This window comes from Hesperophylax consimilis, chromosome 8, assembly GCF_061612785.1.
Source record: "Hesperophylax consimilis isolate HC1 chromosome 8, BYU_Hcon_1.0, whole genome shotgun sequence".
Taxonomy (NCBI): Eukaryota; Metazoa; Arthropoda; class Insecta; order Trichoptera; family Limnephilidae; genus Hesperophylax; species Hesperophylax consimilis.
Genome location: NC_142843.1, coordinates 19,738,813 through 19,745,342, shown reverse-complemented (window position 1 = coordinate 19,745,342; position 6,530 = coordinate 19,738,813).

Sequence of the window (6,530 nt, the reverse complement as noted above, 5' to 3'; positions counted from 1 at the left end):
CCTATTGAAGGATAAGAAGCAGAATATATTTTCAATATAAAGTACCTATTGTAGGATAAAAAGTAGAATATATTTTCAATATAAGGTACCTACCTGAAGGTTAAGAAGCAAAATATATTTTTTGGTTTGATGAGCTACCGCTTTTTCTTATGCGGCGTCAACAACCATTTTAAAAACCCATATTTTTGTTTTCTGGATTTTCTATATAATATTGTATTTTTATGCTAAGGGAAATATTTTTTACATTTTTCTGACGAATAACATTTTTTATTATTTTATAACATATTTGTTTATTTATTATAACATATTTCTAGGATAATACCACTTTTCTGCGTATTAAATTTTTTCTGTCACTATGACCTTTTCTGCCATATTAACATTTTTCTCGCATAATATTTTTTTTTGTCGTAAGTACCCATTTTATATATTAACATTTTTCTGTCATAATAAACTTTTTTGGCGTGTTAACGTGTTTCTCGCATATTAATATGTTTCTGTCTTAATAATCTTTTTATACCATATTAAAATTTATATATTTATATTTTCTGGCATAGTAAATTTTAAAGGTCGTAATTTTTTTCCTCTCATTATAAAATTTTCTGGTGTAGTAACATTTTTCTGGAAAATTAACATTTACTGGCATAATAACATTTTTCTAGAATAACAATAACAATAATCTGTGAGAAATAGTTAGGATGCAAGTGAGTTTTCCAATATAAGTTTTTTTACTGTTTTGTTTATTACTGTATCTGTGTTTTCTCTAATAAATAAAAAAATCAAAAAAACACTCGATCTTCCATGATGACTTCAAATTAACAACACATGATTCTATAATTATTTTACTTCTAAACGCGAATTACTTTAAAAAAAACAATCCCGAAAGGTATGACGATAACGGTTCCTTGCTAACTCAACACAGTGACTATTCAACACACCTTTAAAAAGTGATATAAAGTCGTTAAAAACGATGAAGAATTTTTTTTAACCTAACCAAACCTAACCTAACCTACTTAACCCAGTCAATAAAGTTTTTGTTTCATCACTTTCCATGACTTTATATAACTTTTTAAAGATGTGATGAATTATCATTTTGATGATTTATTCGGTCACCGACGATATCGTATAAATTATTATTTCTTACACGGATTTAGAACAGTTTTCTTTCCATCAATGAGGAAAAGAAAACTTTAATTAATAACACACCTACATACGTGATTCAATATTTGATTAACATAACTAGAATACTAATTCCCAGGTCATTGATATCGCACATATCAATAGTCCAACATAAAATAGTTGAGTATTTTGCCGCTAGATGTCAGCGCCGTGCGGAGTGTAGACAAGCCCGCGTCTCCAGCATCAAAGCTCTTCTCAGGGGCTGTCGTCCGAATAACGAGTGGAGCTTCGGATCGATTCCCGCCCGACCTACCGCCCGCGCAGGGGTGTCCAAACTGCTAACCAACTACTACTGCCAACACTACCGATTGACAGTGGTAGGGTGCAGAATGTGCCATCCGAGGATGTCATTTTTCGTCTCATTGAGTGGATTTTTATACAACTTTTGAATATTATTGCATTACATTTCATCAGAAAATTTTTCAGAAAAATTGGGTTTGATCATCAATCAATGCAATTGCAATTTTTTTTATTCTCAGTTACAATGATGGAGGTATTTTCATTTTATTTTGTATTGACGAATACATTTTCTACAACGATTTAAAATGTGCCACTTTCGATTTGCCGCCAAACGATATGTTCGTTTTTGATCGTCAATTCCGCGGTATTGACGTCATGCCGGTTGACGTTGGTGACAGCCGTCTTACCAGACATTGGCGGTTTCTATGTCATAATGACGTTGCTGCCCGTTGGAAACGTTTCGGAATGTTCGGTTTTAGATCGTTATTGAAATCGATTATTAAGAATACAAATATTATAATTACATATATTTAGCAAGATCATCAGAATCGGAAACATACACTTTAAATCTTTCACACATTTTTAAAGGTATTAATAGTAAAAAAATATATTGTATTTTGTCTTAAAACCTACACGTCCTAAAATGGGAAGAAAAGGACTAAAGGTCTATGGCATAAGTACACGATTTTTAATTAGTTATTAGTACATCAGAAGTAAATAAATATTTAACATTTTAAATGTTCGGATTGTAAAAATGTCCTTTTTAATAATGCTTTATTGACCCCTCAGTCTAATGTGTTCGGCTTTGCCAACAAACGCTTTACTTTTAATCAATTTTCTAATCGTTGTATCTCCCTTAATGTCCTAATGAGAAATATGATTTAAAATGTGTTAGAAACAAAAAAACTTTGCTTTATATTCGAATCTAGAAGTTAACAATAGAATAATTTAAAATGTTCACCTGTGTGAAACCAAAGGTTCTTACAGCTATTTAAGTTTTTTTATTGTTTTTATATGAAATGACAAAAAATGAAGTGACTATAATATTTATAACACATTTTTCTAACAAAATTCGAGTTTTTTTTTATCAGTAATTTTAGTTCTCTGTTTAGATGAAAAAACAACAGGAGAGCCATTTTTAAACTTTTTATGTTTGCATTCAAATTTTTAATATTTCAAAAATTATGAATTTTTTTCTAACAATAAAAATTGAAAGCTTATTTTATCAGCTATAATAGTAGTTAGTTTTCGGATAAAATATACAAAAGCGAAAATACACCTAAATTCTCCGATTTTCGACAAAGTTTTTAAGAAATACAAAGGTCAATATGCCAGAGTCTGCAGAGTTAATCGATCTATTCTCTTAAGCACAATATTTACTAAAAACATATAGAAATAAACACATACTAAGTAATCATTTTATATTATATTTGGATTATTTGTGTAGCGCCATTTTAGGGAAAGATCACCTCAAATGCGATAATATATATTTTACTGCAAAAGATCACCTCAAATGCGTTAATTTATATTTTATTGCGAAAGATCACCTCAAATACGTAAATATATATTTTACTGCGAAAAATCATCTCAAATACGTTAGTATATATTTTACTGCGAAAGATCACCTCAAATGCGTTAATTTAAATTTTACTGCGAAAGATCACCTCAAATGCGTTAATATATATTTTACTGCAAAAGATCACCTCAAATGCGTTAATTTATATTTTATTGCAAAAGATCACCTCAAATGTGTTATTATATATTTTACTGCGGAAGATCACCTCTAATGCGTTAGTATATATTTTACTGCAAAAGATCACCTCAAATGCGTTAATTTATATTTTATTGCGAAAGATCACCTCAAATGTGTTAATATATATTTTACTGCGAAAGATCACCTCTAATGCGTTAATATATATTTTACTTTTATTTATTTATATTCCGGGATTTAATATGGTTTTTCGGTCGAAAAGGTGCTTTTTCCCGGTGTCAACCCTACCGATTACCCACCCCCGCGACCATCAGACGTCTGTCCGTCTGAAAGACCACACACCCCTCCCCTCCCCCGAGCGTCGGCCCCTCAAGAGGAATGGGTTCATTCTCACGTGAGCGCTGAACACGTACCCAGACAGACCGGTGCGCGGTGGCGGTACTGGCGCGCGGTGCGGACCAACTTGGGCGACAAAGGACTTTCTGCTGTTTAATTTGCCTTAAATTGCGCCCAAATAATGGCAAGCAAAACAGCAGACTGCCGATATGAATGAAATAGTGCAGTAAAATGTTTTAAAATAAATACACAACTAGATCGATAAATAAATAGAACTTATATCATTTTGTTAACGTTGTTTTATGATGGATGTAGTTACATTTTTTATTTATGTACTTTTAATAATAATGAAATATATAATATAATGAGATCCCAGTGAGGATATCATTATATCTATTTGTTACACAACAAAAAGATAATAACAACAACACGTCAAATCACCAGATATCAAATGGGAAAAAAAAATTCACCGTCTCCAGATATTTTCATATCAGAGGGTTCGGCTCGGTAGAACTTCTAACAGGGCCTATAAATCCTACTGATCCCTCAACATAAATATTTAAAAAATCTTTTGTTATCCTACATGTATTCAAAATGACCGACTTTTGCATCTTTATATATAAATTTTTTGATAGATCTAATACGCCTAAATTTTTAATTAGAGAGCTAGGTATAATGCCAGTAGCCGAAATAACGAATGGTAATATTTTTATAGTCTGAGAATGCCAAATTCTTTTTATTTCATTTCCTAAATCTGTGTATTTTCTTATTTTTTCACTAACAGATTTTTGAATATTACAGGAATTTGGAATAGCAACATCAATGATATAAGTTATTTTTTTAATTTTGTCATGTAAAACTATATCGGGTCTATTATGACTAATCGCTCGGTCTGTTAGTAAAGTTTTATCATAATATATTTTATAAAATTCGTTTTCTAAAAATGAATTTGGTTCGTATTCATAATATGGTACTACATTACGGCAGTCAATCAAGTTATGTTTAATTACCAAATTTTGGTGAATTATTTTTAAAACTTGATTGTGCCTAAATGTATACTCGGACGGTGCTAATATAGAACATCCCGATATAATATGTTCTATAGTTTCCGGAAAAGCCAAACATTTTCTACACAAATCATCAATTTGATTTGTATCTTTGATTATATGCTTTCTATAATTTTTAGTATTAATGACTCTATCCTGAATTGCAAGTATAAATCCTTCTATTTCTGCGCTCAACTCTCCAATACTCAACCATTTGTTTGACTTAATTTTGTCAACATACGTTTGGTTGAGATAATTGAAGTGTTTTGCGTGTAAAATTTTATTTGACCAGGAATCTAATAATTCCTGGTTGGGATTTATAAAAATGTTGGCATTCTCATCGTATAAATTTAAAGGTGTAATATTTCTATCTGCCTTGCAAATTATTTTGTGCATTTCTGAGCTATGAGCTTTCCTATGGAAAAAAGTTCTTAGCATTTCTACCTGATTATGTTTCAAAGAAGTTATTTTGACTATACCTCTACCTCCTAAATTTCTAGGTAAATTAACTCGTTCTATAGCTGAATTTGGATGATGGCAATTAAACTTTGTTAGCGTAGTTCTAATTAATCTTTCTAAGTTATCTAAATCTGTATTAGACCATTTAATTATGCCAAATGAGTACGTTAATAGAGGTATTGCCCAAGTATTTATTGCTTTTACTAAATTTTTAGCAGATAGATTGCATTTTAAAATTTTCCTTATCCTAGTTTGAAATTTAATCCTAATATCATTTTTAATACTACTATGGTCTAATCTATTTGATTGTGGGTATCCTAAATACTTATAAACCTCATCCCTTTTCATACTAGTAATTTGGAAATTTCTAAATATACTCTCGTCCCCATCTACAATTTTGCCTTTCTCTATATGGATCGTTCTACATTTATCTAAACCAAATGTCATTTTGATATCATCTGAAAAGTTTTTAACTACCTCGATCATTTTCTCTAAATTTTGTTCAGAATTCGAAAATAATTTTATATCATCCATAAATAATAAATGCGAAATTGTACTACTCTCCCTTGTATTACCCTTAACTTTTATTCCAAACTTGCTTTTAATTAACATTTTAGATAGAGGATTCAATGCTAAGCAAAACCAAAGAGGACTCAATGAGTCTCCTTGAAAAATCCCTCTTTTAATTGAAATGCCCGGTATTACTATTTTCTTACCTTTTAAATTGATAAGTAAATTGGTATTCCAAAAGGACATAATATTTTCCAAAAAGCTAATAATAATGGGGTTAATTTTATATATTTTTAATACTTTGATCAGCCACGAGTGCGGGACACTATCGAAAGCCTTTTGGTAGTCTATATAGCAAGTATGTAAATTACGTTTTCGAGTTTGAATCTGTTTTAGAATTACAGAATCGATAACTAATTGTTCTTTACATCCCATATGTTTTCTGCGACAACCTTTTTGTTGTTCAGATAAAATATTTTTTTCATCTAAATGAGTATATATTAAATCTGTTAAACAAGAGGTTAAAATTTTGTATATTGTCGGTAAACATGTAATGGGTCTGTACTGAGAAGGATTATTAATATTTTCGCTTTTGGGTAACATATAAGTAATACCCTTAGTTAGAAAATTTGGAAAATTTTGAGGTTGACTGACAAATTTTGAAAGATTTTTTGCCAAAAGAGGATGTAAAGTAGTCAGACGTTTGTACCAAAAATTATGTATCCAATCGCAACCCGTGGCTTTCCAATTATGAGTATTTTTAATAATTTTGGTTAACAATTCAACCGATATATTAGAAAAACTCATTTGTTCAATACCTGAAAAATTGAGTTCTTCATTTTCTATCCATGGAGTTGACTCGTTATGTTTTATATCTTTACTGCAAATTTTAGTCCAAAAATCGCGCATATCTGATTCAGATGGTAACGGAATATTATTATTCGAAATAATATTTTGTTTATCGTCAAGTTTGGAATAAAATATTTTTTCATTTTTCTGAAATAATCTATTATTATTTTTTTTATTATACGTATAATTATATCTTTTTAATC